Source organism: Centroberyx gerrardi, chromosome 1 (assembly GCF_048128805.1).
Source record: "Centroberyx gerrardi isolate f3 chromosome 1, fCenGer3.hap1.cur.20231027, whole genome shotgun sequence".
In the NCBI taxonomy this organism is placed as follows: domain Eukaryota; kingdom Metazoa; phylum Chordata; class Actinopteri; order Beryciformes; family Berycidae; genus Centroberyx; species Centroberyx gerrardi.
In genome coordinates this window covers 15,444,300-15,460,805 of record NC_135997.1, presented here as the reverse complement: position 1 = coordinate 15,460,805, position 16,506 = coordinate 15,444,300, and the positions used below count along the sequence as shown (strand labels likewise).

General features: G+C 42.0%; 1 protein-coding gene across 2 annotated transcripts in view; it reads left to right on the top strand.

The window, feature by feature from the left end:
• Window positions 1-16,506, top strand: part of tead1b (TEA domain family member 1b) — a 54,494-nt gene that overhangs the window by 21,697 nt on the left and 16,291 nt on the right. The gene's annotated exons all lie outside the window — the stretch shown is intronic.

Genomic DNA, 16,506 nt, shown 5'->3' with positions numbered 1-16,506 from the left:
GTTCTACATGTTGTTCTTGTGTAGTAAGTTGGGCCTTCTGATTATTAGTATGTGAGTATTATGTGAAGGCAGTCTTACAGATCTGTTCAATCCAAACAGCGCTTTCCTGTGTTGTTTCCCATCTAATGCCTCCACCCTTGTAGAGAAAGTCTTCATTATCCTCACCGCACTATTGTTCTGAGTGCTTGTGAATAATCATATGTGTGAAAATAGTCAATAGAGTTTTGATGGTGCTAATTCTCTCAGTGGATTTATGTAATAGCTATCTAATTGTTGAAAAGCACATTGAAGGAGAGGAATAGATACACACTTCTGGGTACTAGCACTATGTAGCCCATTGTTCTGACACTAATGGAAGTATTTTGTGTGGAGAAAAATGTATTTAAATATATAATCTTTAGGTAAAGCCATGGAAGGCAGTTAGAGTGTTGGAGAAATTTAATTTTTACATAGCAATGCTCAGTGATCTGGATTCTTGGCCTGTCTAGTGTTAAACTTCACTAATATGGCCTCTTAGGAGCCACTGTGTCTGACAGGAGAACCAAGAGGAATCTCACAATCGAGCCTCTTCATCTCCCCCAGGAATCTCACACCTACCCTCCTCACTGTGAGCTGTTGGGGTATAAGATGCCTGTTGCATTGTTGCAAGAAATTGAAAAAATAATCATAAAGAATTTGATACCTCTACAGTTAGACCCGCATAAAGCCAACATTGCTATTTAGAGGACTCAACTGTAAATATATTACTTACACATGCAAGCCCTATCCTGGGTGCATTTCTCCCTAAAAACAAAGCTTGCTTGTTTTTGTGAAAGCTCGCTTTGTTTACCACGCAAATGTGTGTTCCTTACTGCATGCCTCAGATTTCCATTAGTGAGGTGCTCCTTGCTAGCAGGGCATCTCTTTCAAATACCATCAGAGATGATGAGAAACCCATGAAGTGGTCCTCCATGCTGATACAAGGGATTGATTTGTCTAAAACATGACTGTGATTTGTCTTTTAAGAGGGCAAGGGCTCAACCAACCAGGGTGAGGCTGACGTGGCCTAGTAATCCAGGTCCATAGGGTTTATAAGAGACATAGACAGACAACACACAAAACCTCTCGTGGCATCTGAGATGTAAGTTGGGTAAAAGGAGACAGGTATTTTGTAGTGGAGAGACCCTGGGGATGGCATAGTGTTCCATACACAGAGTTCATCACAAGAGGAACCGCCCTGAGTGCCCTTAAGCCCTTTGTTATCCTGGGGCAGAGTGCAGTTAATTAGCAACAGTCTCTATAGCAACTGTCTTGCGGTACAAAACAATGTCTAATTTCTGCATCTTAGCGTATTGTGGTGTTTACCTGAAGTGTTTTCTGATGTCCTGAGACTAATGTAGGCTGGCACTGTGCCCATTCTGTGAGGCTAATTGTGACAGGGATGGAAGACACTACAGCTGCATAGTAGGCATTGCCCAGCACTTGCCGCGGCCCCTGAGGTTACTTGGGAGAATATCTTAAAAAGTAAAGGGAAATGGGGGGCACTGGCCCCTAGCCAAGGGCCTGAGACTCTGCACTTACATAATTCACCTGCTGTGCAAGGCTGCATTCATTTATCCCAGAAATAGGGTTGATAAATGAAACATCACGCTTCACTCAAATTGTATGTTTATTCATTGTGTTATGGATTTGCACTTGCCCCGCAAGCTAAATGACATTGGTGAATTTTTCCCTGTTACTGTAGAAAAAAAAGGCCAGAACTGATATTTTTTACTTAGTACTGACAAATAAATATGTAAATACATACTCTATTCTCTAGGTTTTCCCACACCCATACATAGTGGTTTTGTTCTTGTTTTTATTGTTTGAGGAGTCCAGCCCCTCAGTTGCGTTTGATACATAACCTTGAAAGCCCTTTCTAACGGTTATGATCGGTGAAACAACTGGTGACATAATCACCTCTCATGGGAATTTGGAGGCACTCTTTATGCCTATGTGATTGGGTCTAATCTGGCTCTGATCAGCAGCAACAATCATCACAATGCATCCAGTTAGCTTAGAAATATTCAACACAGTGACCAAATCAGTGCCGTCCCAGTAGGCTATTATATTCACCTTGTAGGCTGGCTGCTGGACACTGGATGGGATTCAGCCCATGCATGCGTCTGTCCTCACGTGTCTTTTGATGTAAAGCTTTTCCTATTACCACTCTGCTGTTTGCTCTGCCATCTCATCAGTGATCCAGCCTAGACCCCTCCTGTGGGAACTAAGTGGCACTTGGTTTGCAGAGATGCCAAGGATGAGTTAGATATAATGAGCAGACCTGGCTTGCCCCCAATGGCCCAGCACTGTGCTCCTCTGGGGCTCGTCTCACTGGGCCGAGCATGCTCCGAGACAGAGCGAGCGGACCTGAGCCTCCCTGCTGGGCGGATAATGAGGAATTCTGGGATCAGCTCAGGCTCCCTGAGTCACCTGCATTCACTCAGAATGGAGTGTGAGGAACTTCAGTGCAGGAGAGACATCACACACCTCCAGAATAATCCCTCATTTGTTCCTGTGCCATTGTCAGTGTAACACTGCCGTGTTTTCACACACATGGTAGGGAAAAAAGTCCAATTATTTTATATCTTGCTTCCCCAATAGGAGTAAGTCTCAAAGTGTAAACAGTATTGATGCTGGAATGATGAGGGAAGTAAGAGGTCATGCTGAATAAGGATTCGGTATTTAAAGGCTGAGGTTGTGAGGTTCAGTTATTTACTCATCATGGGCCACTATGGATGTGTCTCTCTTTCTCTCTTCCTGTCTCTCCAATGGTGCGACTGCCCCAATCATTCTGTTTAATTTTGTGCTGGGGACAAAGCCTTCAGTTGTTTGTTTCTTTTAAATTGAGTTTGACTTTAAAAGAGGCTGCGCTGATGCATTATTAAGGGCTCAAAGGCACATGACAGCCTAACTTGTAAAATTCGAAGAGGGTACCTTTTTCATGCGGTCTTTATACTGTCACTTTAAACAAAGCTCTTTGCTGACAGTCCTGCTGGAGCTTGTCTGCACCTGTTGTTTTGCACCCCTGGCAAGAGAGAGGAGGGAGGAGGAGAGACACACATGGCTCTGATATGCCAGTCAGAATGTTTGGACGGTGGGTGAGACAAACATCCAGATGATAGATTGCTGAATTCACCATAGTTGTGGAACCATACTTGATTCGATCCCTACATGTCTTTGGCCTATCACCCATTTGTGTTTCTGTGGCAGTGAGAATGCAGAATTAATGAAACTCAGCCTAGGAATGGATCTACATTTAGAGCTCCCCTGTTGCTGAGCAGCAGAATTGATTTTGAAGTGCATATTATTTCACGGCGGTCTGTTCAGGGGGCAGATTTCATTTCTACCTTGTGTCCATGTTGTAGTGACCAGGCAGAACATGTTGGCACTTGCCTGAGATTCCAGTCTCCTGCCCACTGCCTCCAGTTGTTGGGGTTTCATGCTGCACATGGCTCATGTTATTTGTTGACCAGGCTGTGATGACATTTTATTGGCAGGGGCTTTAATAGTGCAAAAGAGTTGACTTTCTTGCTGACACAACATGCGAGCCAGAGATGGTGTGTTGTGCGTTTGAATTTTGCTGAAAAAATACATATGGTGTGTTGAAATAAACTACAATCCTTACAAATAATTTCCACTGGTTTGAATTGTTTGAGTGTTGGGAAGCATTTTGCAATGCAAAATTAGCTGCATTGTTTGGTTTACTTCAATTTTTGTTTTTTCTGGCCCTGCGGCTTGAGTGCTTCAGTCTGTCCTGGGCTATTTAGTAATTCTAGTTATTTATTTAGAGAACTTTAGATCCCTGAAAATTACCTCTGGCACAATCAAATGGTATTCTGTATCACCCTAAAAATCTGTGGAAATGTAAATATGTCTTGCACAGATTATTTTACATTTTCAATTATGTTAAAATTTTAGAAGTTAATTTCCAATTTTTAATGCTTTTAACTGCTTTGGAAAGAGGCCAGACACAATGATCAGTGAGTCTGTGTGTGTGATTTGACCACATTTTCTGACACTCTCTGTGTGGAACTGTTTGCACTGAATGGTTGGATAGCAGGCCATAGTCCTCTGCCTGAATCAGGAGTGTTTGGGGTGTGTCCCGGCTCTGAGGTCTGTGTGAGGCCCTCAGAGCCCAGCTTCTGGTTTCAGGTTGCACGTTCCCAATTGGCTGCTTTTGTTTGACTAAAACACAGTGGAACTCTGGGCTTCTTAAAGATGCAGTGTCACTTTCATGCTCTGTTCAGGAAATCATCCGTTTCATACTGATGACATCATATTCCATTGATGAAACACTTTTATACTGATGAGATCATTTCATACTGATGGAACCATTTTGTGTAATCAACATAAGAATGGCATCTGACTGACTGTATTATTCTATCATCCAGAGCACTGGGACTACACTCCAGCGCTAACAGACACTGTTGATGTCCTCTCTTCCTACGCTGCCCATGGAAAAGAGAAAGGCTCTCAACTCAGAACAGCATATCTGGAAACAAAGAGCGGACTGAAGATTATTTTGTAGCCATAAAATTACTCAATGCCACATTGTGGTCTTACCCTAGTATTCCATACGATCATTCCTATCAGCATCAGTGGAATGTAGACTATAACAGAGACCATAAGAATGTGCGCATTGGCCATGTTTATTATGTTGCGACTGTATCAGGGTTATTTTCACCATTGACAATGCAGCGGCTTTACTATTTTGGGATCTTTTCTCTGGTCAACGTTGGATTCAATTACAACCTTGAGAAAAGACCCTTCTGCTCGTGCTTGTGATAACAAGAGAATGGTGAGACAGAGGAGCACATCATGACCACAAAGTTTGACTTTTCATTTATACATATTGGTCACTGCCAACACGTCTTCCTTTGTGCTCAGATGCCGAATTGATCCTGAGAGATTGAAAATATTGATTTGACTCTGTGTCTTACTTTGTTGTGGAGAAGAAGGGGGGGAGTGCACCTTCCTGACTGTCAGCGTCATGTTCACACATTGGACTTGCCACACAGCCAGTTGCTCAGGAGACTCATAATTACAGCCGTCCTCTCAGATTAGTCCAGCAGCCTGTCCAACTGTGGCTTGACTCCCTGGTCATTTATTTCATCCCTTCCCCTCTCCTGAGAGGCACACCTCAACACAATGACCAGGCCGGCCTCTACAGTAATGTACTGTATGTGATGATAAACTCAGTGGCTCCTAATTGATAGAGTGATTCAGACAAGGGCTGGCTGCGCAAATTGGTCCCCTGTGAGTGTATTGCACCGAGTCGGAACGAGCGCGTTCAGCTCTAGCCTCGTCTGAGAAGGGTAGACCAGGGAGAGAGGAAATAGAATGGACTGGACCTGCTGAGTGATAAAGAGGCTGCCTTTGCCTCCTTACCCCTGTCTGAACACAGGCACAGTTCAACAGAGGTTGGCTGCTGTAATGCTCTCTGTGTCTCCAGGAAGGCTCAGGTTAGTGACCTGCTGCTTTCTGATGTCTTGTAAGATTTTGAGAGAACACCTCACCTTTAATCCCCCACTGTTCAACTAACACATTATCTCAACCGCTCCTGACCCAGCCCCTGCAATAAAGCCTTTTATCCAGCTCAATAAGGTCATTTTAAGCTAAGTATTGATTTCTTTTGGTGTGCAGAGAAAAAATGGATTTTTAAAGAGCTGTTAATTACAATTGCACACAGCATTATAAGGAGAACTTAATTTATCAATGGTTGGATTTTCAGACCCAGAGTGAAACTCGGAATCATTAATTAAGTTTAAAGTCTAAACAGCTTTGATGTTTGTTCGTTGAGTTCTATTCAGTTGACTTGAATGTGTCAAGAAACTAAGCAAAGCTTATTTAGCCAGCCACTTTCTGGAAGATAAGAGTGATGGTCTATTACAACTGAATGCTTACACCTAGGTGTTTGCATATCATGCAGATATTGTAGGATGCTTTACAGCAGAATGAGAATCATTCAGAGAATCGGATTCGGGTCCTGCAGCAGTGTTTGTCCTATGTTGTATTTGAGCACAGATATAGCTAAAGCAAGGAAGAAGCTCTCTAATCACCAGAGGGAACTGCTTCTATTTTCTTAACCACTCAAGTAGTATGAGGAGAGACCAAAGGAGATTGGTAAAGAGCTGTCTGTTCGAATTGATAAAATAAACCTCCTATTCTGTACTGTCATTTTCATAAAAAAAGAAATGTTTTAAAATCACATAGCATCAAATAATACACAGTTATACAGTGGATTCAGATGAAACAGATTAAAACCCACTGAGTGATTTTTCTTTGGTCTTTGCTTATGAAATTCCGAGTCTTTGACTGACATAAATGAACTTATTGGTGGGCTTTGTCTGGATACAGTTGTAGCATATGGATTTAGTAGGAATACCCAAGTACAGTGAGGCCAGAACTGAAAGAGCCAGTGAGGTTTTTATGAGACATTAAAGAGACTGCGCTGCATAAATTACACTGAGGAACACAGCATGTTCTTTAAAAAAAACTTGGTTACCATAATTAAAAACTTCCACCATAGTAAAAAACAGTATGAAGTTCCACCAAGTAAAAAAGCTAATTAAAACTACATTGCCACACACACTGCAACAATGAAAAGTTAAAGTATGTGAATTTCCAGGAATACACAAGTGGTTGTCACATTGAGGTGTGTGTGTGTGTGTGTGTGAGAGAGAGAGAGCGATAGAGAGAGGGGGAGAGCAGAAGGAAATTGGGGACTGCCCAAAAACACATAATAAATGCAGTGACAGTTTATTGGAAAGATGTATGGGCTTGAACTTTTCTGTTTCAGCCAGCAGGCATTGAGATGGTTTAGAATTGTGTGTGTGTGTGTGTGTGTGTGTGTGTGTGTGTGTGTGTGTGTAGGGGGAGGGATTACTATTGTGTCTGTGAGAATAGCCCTAGTGTGTGTGTGTGATCATCATGGCTGCACGCATGCGACTTTAGCCTTGAAGTCTTTCTTAGGGACCCACGCTTCCAAAGTGAGGGCCCCACAATACAGGAAGTTAAGCCACCCGTAATAGGCGGCTGGCGGCCCGGAGTCAGATGTTACAATCAGCAGACATTATCCTCTGTCATTCACAATGGATTTCGCTGCAGCGTGGGCCCGAGCTCCTAGCAGCCCTGACCCTGATTATCACCGAACGGAGATGTTGGTGCTTCACCTTCCTTTGGGAAACACCTGCAGGATCTGGCCCGCTCCAGCCCTTTATTTTTAGTTGGAAGTGTTCATGCTTACATCATTGACCGATTGTGTTTTCGCCGCAGCACTTACGCATGATCCATGCCAGTGAAATTTATCACACAGAACTTAGATGTCAGCCGCCCAACCTGGGCTAACATGATGACAAACTGATATCATAGATTGCCCCCTCCTCAAAAAAAAAAAAAGGGCAGCGTCGTTTTCCTTCCAAGCCACAAGTCACAGGTTCTCCTCCACTTGGCAAGCGGTGGTTCCCCATTGATATTGTGAGTAAAAGGCTTCCTGCCCCTGCCTGCTATTCCCAAAACCTGGGACGAGGGACCCTCCTGCTGAATGCCTTCATATTGTTGGTTTAGTCTATTGTGATGCTAATGTCTGCCTGAGACCCTTGAGTCATCTATCACGGATGACAGGAAAGCTAGGGCCATTGTGTGGGCCCACTACTGCACACACACACACACACACACACACACACACACACACAAATACAATCTGGGCTCTGGCCTACATAAGATTCAGGGAGAAGAAACCAAACGGAAAGGATTATAGTACTGTAAATGAAAGGTTTTCCTCCAAATAATACAATTGAAATAATACAGTTGAAAAAAATGTACAAAGAATCTGACAAAATGATTGCTTGCGTGAGGGTAAAAGTCATTATGAGCTGTCGAAGTTATTAGCTGTTAGTCGGTTAGTTTAGAAAGTAGTAACATTGTTGGGGATTTAATGTGATGCTTTCACAATACTGATTAAAGGACATCAGATGTCTATTTTCCCTAATTGGCCTTAAAACTCAGATCTAGCAGGAAATATCTTAGTGTTTACATTCAAGTAATCAACATACACAGATGTCAGAGCAAAGCAGGAGGCATTAGTCTCTCTGGAAAGAACCACTGTGTTGGATTTTTCATTCAATAATTCATTAATTCATTTTGAGTGTGAAAGGTGAAAATGTGAAATGTGCTTATATTCTTTGGTTCTCCCAATATTACAAGGTCATAACTATTGTGTTTTGATAATAACTAAATACATCTTCAAGCCTGTTATGCTTTAGCATTTCCAATTTATGTCATATTGTAATGATAAGTGTCAGTTGAAGAAAGCAACTGAAAGGAGGATTAATGATAGACGAGTCTTAACGGGCGGGGCAGGGGTTCGCTGCCCTCCCATGCCCTGCAGAAAGAGTAGAGCGGTGGAAGCCACATGAAGCGATCCGCTGCGTGTTCGACTAGGCAGTCTGCCGTCTGACTCTCGGCCAGGCCGGCGCTGTCTCACATCCACTGACATCATGGCAGAGCGCTGGGCCAGATGTGACTGTGGTTGTGCTTGCGTTAAACAAAAGTGCTGTTACAGGAAATGGCCGCTTTTAAAAAGAAGAAAGAAAAAAAAACCTAGAGCGAAGCGGCAAAGTATTGTTCTTGCCACTCAAAGGACATAACCAAGGCAGTTAAAATGTTTAATATGCCATTACTTAAATTAGCCTCAGTGTTTATGTTATGCGGGTGCGTAAGGCTTTGGTGCTGTATTCATATCAAGCCTTTGTGTTTGCATGCCAGTGGAGACGGTACACTGCTTCATTTAGGAAAATTATGTAAATCAAAAACACACAAAATTAATCTATAGTATGAATTTGCCTGATAATCGCCACCTGAATATTCCTATACTTACAATATTGTAAAGCTTATTTTTTAATGGACAGATGAAATGGCAGGTAAAAGTGGAGCATCACCTTGTACAGATAAAAACATTGCTGAAGGACATGTAGGATAACCTCATCATCTTTTTATGTCCCTCAAAGCTGGATTCTCTTTTCTTATTCATCTGTGTATCTGGCTACTGTAGGATGATATATTTATATAATAATCATTATCCCCCAATAATTTTGGCACATTTAAGATGTGTGGCAGTCAAGATATGTTTTAAAAATACATGTAGATATTTTTAAATGACTATTAAAGGTTTAACATGATCTATTAAAGGAAAAATATAAGCTAAAACACTTTAACACTGTTCAAAAAGCTAGTCACATCTAGATATTTCCAGCAGGAAATAGCAGAAATAGCAGAAAATTCTTCAACTACCCAAAACATCAACGGCAAAGGTCAGGTTTTGGTATCAGTCCCTCAGATTTGAAGAGAAAGGGCTTCTTTGTAGACTCACCATTTTGCACCAACAATCATACAGGCAGAAATCCATTGCAAAAGAGGAAGAGAGACCAATTTCTCCACTGACAGTAATCTCAACAGACCATAATGCAATGCAGCCATAAGACATGTTGCGTTTTGAGTAAGAGGGCACGACTCTCACTTTCTCTCGGCTGGGAAAACTCTCGCTCTCTTGCTCTTACTATGCTATCACTATCGCTGTTGCTCTCTCCACCTACAAGTTTAACCCACAGGCTGAATGCCCGTTTTCTCTGGGTTGTCAAAAGGCATTCTGGGAAATGTAGGAAATCATTAACCGAAGTAGGCTGGTTGAAGGAAAGTGGTTACACCGAAAAAACGAGGGTGGATTTTTCCTTAAATGTTTTTTACTTGGTAGCACTGATGCTCCCAACCTCAATATAAAATACATAACTTTTACCATCAGGTGTTGAAATGGCTTCCATGCTCTCCATCCTTCTTGGCAACTTGGGTATCATAGAAAATCCTGACTGCTGAGTCGAATCAAACTGGTGAGTAGGGCAATCTGCATTGTATCAAAGTGGCATTGCACTCATATTCACCTTATTCACCGAGTGTTGGGCAATTTTACATCTCTTCCAACTGAAAAATGTCAAGTTACTGTCGAGCACAGACAGTGACATTTGAGCAGTTTGAAGCACAGAATCAGTTTTGCTTTTGTTTTCACAGTAGGAGGTTCTGTCAGACTGGATGAGATGCAATAGGGCCAAAAGCTCCTTTCTGTTGCACTGGCACAGCGCTAAAACAAAGTGTGGAGTTACATCTCTCTGATGCGCGACTCCAAGCCTCCTAACATCAATACGGTGATCGGGGGAATTGCTGTTATAAAAACAATATTGACCTTTAAAATAGTAGCCGGCTAGAAAGGAGCGTTGTGTGTGAGAGTGCGTCTTGTGAGAGGAAAGCTTAGGAAGGGGATTTCATTTTAGCCAATTAAAAGAACAGCTTTGAGGTTAACAGAGTCAAGTTGGCGTTTGATTGGCTAGAACAGAACAGATCACAGGAGGGGGGTTGACATCCTTGCTCTAAAGAAGTTACTCAAAACAAAGTCGCACCAAGACAATTATTATAGGCAGAACAATGCCCCAAATTTAATTTCCAGGTTGCACAATTTAAATCATGGTCGCTCTTAAGAGTCGTGACATTGTGTATCTGACGAACCCACAGAAAACCTCATAATTAAATGAGAGGGAAATGAGCACTGAATAATAATCATGAATTTGATGGAATACTATTAGAAAAAGCCTCAAGGAAATTGTGGAACAGAAATAAACATGCTGTGGTGTCGACTTTTTTCTTCTTTGCTCAAAGCAGCAGGCACAGAGGACAGGTTTCAGGTAGGGATGCTCATAAGTCCATTTTCTCATGGTCGACTATTCAGTGTGGAGTCTAAATGAATATTTGAATATTCGGTGCATGTTTAGAAAGGTTAAAGTAGATTATGGACAAAAATAATCATTACTTTCTGACCACTGGCAATGAAGGCAGAGATTCTCTCAGCTCAGCCTCTGTCACCGTTCTGAGGAGCTTGTATAAATGGTGTCATGCAAGTTTGGCTCGGTCCATCTTCCCCGCTAATAGAAATAGCTGGATGCTTTTTTAGATGATTCAGCATTGTTGCCATGGAGCCATCATACAACAGCACAGTTCCACATACCTTACACTGAATCAAATTGTCCTTTACTTTCTTGAAGTTTGCTCACACTGGGCTTTTGTTTGGCATTGATAATAACATAATTTCTACTGAAAGCAGCGACCAGAGGATGAGTACAAAACAATGGCAGAGAGAGCGTGGAGGTTTTTATTCTTATATGACACAAGAAGCCATCTAGTGGCTGGTCTACAGCCATAGCTCTTACTCAGCTTGAACACAACATACTGTAGCTAGTTCCACTCTGTTAAAGTTGTTTCAGTGACATATCTCAGCATTTACAAAAAAATGTTAACAGCCAGACTACAGAAGTCAACGTTGATCTCCGCAAACAAATATTTGAATATTCAGTTTTTATGACCCATCCCTAGTTTTCTGGGAGGAGGAGGAGGAGAAGGAGGAGGAGGGGGAGGAGGAGGCGGCTGGGTTGGGGGGCTGAGGAGAGGCAGAATAGATGGGAACAAGCACACACAGCAGCTGTGCAAACCCCATCAGTCCAGGGAAGGACTGAGAGGGGGGCTTTGCAGCCAGGTTGGGCAACAACTACTCTCTCTCTCCCTCTCTCTCTCCTTCCCTCCCTCTCTCTCTCTCCCTCTCTCTAACTTTTGTAAAAAAGAATGTGTGCATGCTCTTATTTTGTAATAAGGTTAAAATTGTATATGTTCTTACAGTTGCACAGTTTAATGTATAGAATGCTGATTTAGGCACCACAGGCCTCCTGGGGTGTTTTATGTGGGTGTGGTTTCTCTGAGGTTGGTCCTGAGTGGACTGCGACAGTACACTCTGCCACGGAGAGGCTATTGTTATTCACAACAGAGGGAGCCTGTCCCAGGTTCCTTGGAGAAAGGATGCTGAAGGCCAAATTGGATTTCTGACTGAATGAGGAATCAGCTGCTAGGGGGACGAGCAGGGGAAAAGTTGAGCTACCAAGTCTTTGTGGGCTGCTGTTGGAGTGCCATTCAAATGCCCCAGAACCTCCGGGGTCATTGAGATTCAGGGGAGAGTTCACTGTGGCCAGGTGGAAGGAGCACACGCTCCTCCAGCTGCCGAGCAGCATGACTGCTCTTGGGGCTCACACTATAAATATCTAATCCTTTTCCTGCTGCTTTGAGTGACAACAAGAACACCCCTTAAAGAGTTAATTCTCTCGCTGCTCTCCAGCCGTCGCCGCCGCAACTGCAGGGCTCGACTCAACCAGCAGGGATCGACTCAACTGTAGCAGAGTAGCTCTCTTTCAAAACTAATAATGATAATAAAACTACATTTTAAACGAGAAGGCGGACTTAGCTGCAAAAGCTGTGAAAAAAAAGGCACAAAGGACAGAGAATTCAAATAAACTGCCAAAATTCAAAGTTCAGATCTTCAGCTTTGCCCAAATTATTTCCTGCAATTCCTATTGAAGTCCTAGCCATGCTGCATTTCAAACAGTATATTATAACTTTCTCTCAAAGAGCTTAATTCATAGATTTGTGATTTTTATGTTTTTCATTTCACTACTGATAATATTAATACATTATAGTTAAAGGGGCAATAAGTAATCCATGACCTTTCTGAACCTCTATCAGCGACCAGTAGGAACTGCAACAACATTGTCTCAAGCACAGCACCATCCCCTCCTGTCTCCTCCAGTGAAGTCACATTTTCACAATAGAGACCACTAAAGTTGTTACTTTAAAACTTTTATAAGAAATCACAACTACTATTTTGGAACAGACTCCAAAATGTTCCAAACTGACATTGAATACATTTTTTAATTTCTGTTATCAATGTGTCACAACGAAGGCACATTTTGTTGCAAAATTTGTTTCATCTATTGCTTAATCAGGCTGTCAAAAGTGTCGTTTTTTTTTTTTTTTTCATAATGCAAATAAACAAATCTCCTTGCCTTTTTCATGTGCAGCATGTTCATAATGAAAGAGATGGATCTCACAGGTTGGAAAGAGAAACTGAAACTAGAATATTCAAAAGTAGTAATTTCTAACCTGTGAATGTGTTGTTTGTGGGTGGTGGTACTATTCTCTGTGGGCTGCTGTTGGAGTGTTGTTGGATACTGTTCTGTTTGAATACGTTCGTTGATACATAATAGTGGCATTGTTTTGGAGGCACTGAAAGAGGTCTGGCACGTATGCTGTTATCACATTTTGATCTAATGCCAGATTGTCCAAGCCATGTTAGTGATTGTAGTGTCAGCCATGAGCTTACTTTTCATATCACATTAGCGATCACAAACCCGCAGTAGGCACTGATGGTGCTCATGGCTCCACCTGGCTGCAGACATCGTCTAGGATCACTTCTGGGACAATAATCTCGATTGGCGTTGTTTGGTAGACATGGCCTGCTATCTAGCTGCCATCAAACATTGTTAGATATTAAATGAATGTCAGCAGTCAGCAGTGTTGGTGACACTAAGGCTAGAACGTCTGTTTCGACAACTCATGGTAATTCTGTGTGCTTTTGGTTGTGTAAGATGAGGAGCAATCTTCATTGTTAATTGATTTGATAAAAACGACTGAGTGCACAAGCTTTTCTAGCTGCGTGCATGTGAACACAGCCAATGGCACAGCAATCCCAGCAAAAAATGGCAGAAGATGGGAGTGGTGTTAATGTAGAGCCTCAGGCATTGCCAAATGTTTTCATATCGCAAAGCTAATGAGCCCAAAACATGTATACTTTTGCTAAATGTAGATTTATCTCTCTGAAGCCAGTATATTACGTGAAAATGAACTCCAGGCGTTTCCCACTCTAAATGCTCTTCCCAGTGTGAAAATTACCATCAGTGTGTGCATCTAGAATGTGAAACTGCTGATCCCTTGACTTTCTCTTACACGTCTAAAATGTGTAAAGCCTTTCAAAGTGAGTGTTGATCAAATTCAATACTAGAATCAATGGCTCAAGAGGAAGATTAACAGGTGAGAGTAGATATGATTCAACACTATTTCCCTGCTTTCCCATATATAGGAAAATAAAGCACCTCTGAACTCATTACATTTTGTTCAAGTACCATGAACTTTACTGAACTTGTCTCACAGTCAGCTCCAATTTTGCATGTGCAAATTTGCTAGTTACACTGTAATAATTTTGCCAGTGTATTAAGCATGGCCTTCTGGATTTTTGACCAATCATCAACTGAAATGTTTTCATTAAGATCAATCTTCCATTTATCTAATTTAGGATGGATTGATCATAGCAAGATACAAGCATGTCACACAGCATGAAATCAAATGGAGCAGACCTAAGACTTTATCTGTCTTTGTCCCTTTTCAGCTCACTTTTGAAAGCCTGAAATACTGTACCAAGTGCAAAGTTAATATTTTTGCTGGCTTTTCTACCTGAAAAAGGTTAGAGAATAGTTTGATTACCAGTTTTGAAAATCTTTAGATAATCAACATCAACCCAAATTGTCAAGGCAAATCAGAATTGGCATTTGAAATGATAAAATCATATCAACATCCACATACATTCACCCGATATCCCCAACCTCTACAGAGGTAACTTTTTTATTCTGCCACAAAGGGTATTAATTCTCAGAAGTTTGTGGAACATTATTACTGTATTTAGTTTGTGGATCAATATTGCACCTAATGCATTTCAGGTGGGAGGTGTGGGGTTGTGTCTAGAGCATTTTTAGTCCTGAATGTGGACAGTCACATTTTTTTTCTGCAAATGTTTTGCTGTGCAAACACAGGCAAGAAGAAAGAATGCAGGCTGGCCAGGACCCACTGAGCTTTTTTCCAGCCTGGTGAAAAGAATGAATTATTCAACAGTAAGCAAGCTTTCAGCTGGCCATTTGTGTGCTTTGATCTAGGAATCAGGCGTTTGCATGAATGCCTGTATTGTCATGTTATGTGTACACAGTGTGTGAATTATTGAAAATAGTGAAGGCCCCAGCTTCATCTGGTAAAGTTTACACTGCAGGCACACTGGGCGACCAGGCTGGAATTGTAAATCCCCAGATGTTGTTTATTTGTCCTGGGGGGTCACATGACTGGGTTCACCCAGGCTGGCCTCACCTAAATGTTCAGTGTGAGAAGAGCTTCGGGGTCAAAACTCCCCCTGGGGCCCCACCTTTAACAAACTACCCCCCCCCCCCCCCCGCACAACAGATGTCAAGGTGTGGCAGACACACACACACAGACAGGTGTTGCAGGTACAGAAAACATTGCCTGTGCTTGTGAAAATGTGTGTATATGCTGTAAATAAACTTGGATTAAACTCATACAGCTTAAGCGTTACAGTTAAACTCATACAGTAAGCTTTTACCATTTGTTGGCCAAGCACCTATAAAATACCATGTCAGCCTGAAAAATGATCCCATCTGAAACTAAGGTGATTTTCCTATTATTTCAGTGAATCTCCTTTTGAATGGAATTGTTCATGTGGAAATGCCCCATGCATTCAGAGACCTTTAGCTTCACAGAAAAAGAAGTGTGAAACAGAGTAAGAAGCAGGAACAGAGGTGGAGGGCTGGTCGGCAGGGGGCGGGGCGGCGGCAGCGGTGGTGGTGGGGTGTAATTCAAGCAGCTGTACCCAGACCAGCCCCCTCTTCATTTGGCACACCTGAGCAGAGCACAAGCCCTGCTCCCACAGCAGGCCGAGGCTTCAGGCTAGCTGCCTTTATGTTTCCATTACACAAACAACGGGCAGACAGCACATCACTCACGGCTCTTCTCTCGCCTGTGGATCTAACTGACATCTCTGCTATGCTCCTTTATACCTCACATATTTACTCAGCCGCTCCGTTGTCACATTATGTGATCCATGTGCTGCCTTTGAGAGGAAATGCCTTTTTTTCTGATAACCTAAGATACCGCTCATTAGCACACATACAGTGTATTGTGATCCCCAAGTGAAACATAGAAGCAAGGCCTTTAATTGAGAATGAAGTGAAATTAAAAAATGTTTCATTATGTTGAGGACTTGGTGCATTACATAGAGGCGTAAAGCAGATCCATGGCATTGGTTGGCTACAGCTGGACACATAATTAGAGTGCCTCCTTACCTATAATTTGTGTAATAGTTTGGGGTTGGCGGCATGTTATTACCATATGAAAAGACTAAGCAGGGGTCATGTGCATCGCTACAGCAATTAGAGCAGAGCTGAGGGCAGAAGAATGTTTGGAGCCGCTGTTAATTGGAAATCTCTACAAAGCTATGCTTTAATTATAATTTAGTGAGAGCTGCACTGTTATACCAATATATTCGGTTGCCATTATTTCCTCTAATAGTATGAATGACTAGGTCTGTTTCCTTTCAAAGCATTGGGCTTTGAAGAGAATGGGATTGAATTAGATTAATTTGAAAGGCTGTGCTGAGGTTTTTCATGCTAATGTAACATGGTGTTCTCACAAGAAAACTGGATCCTGTTTGTTTATTTGTTGAGATGTACATACTTTATGATATGCATGCACTTGAAATGTGCTTATAGAGGTTTCACTCACAGA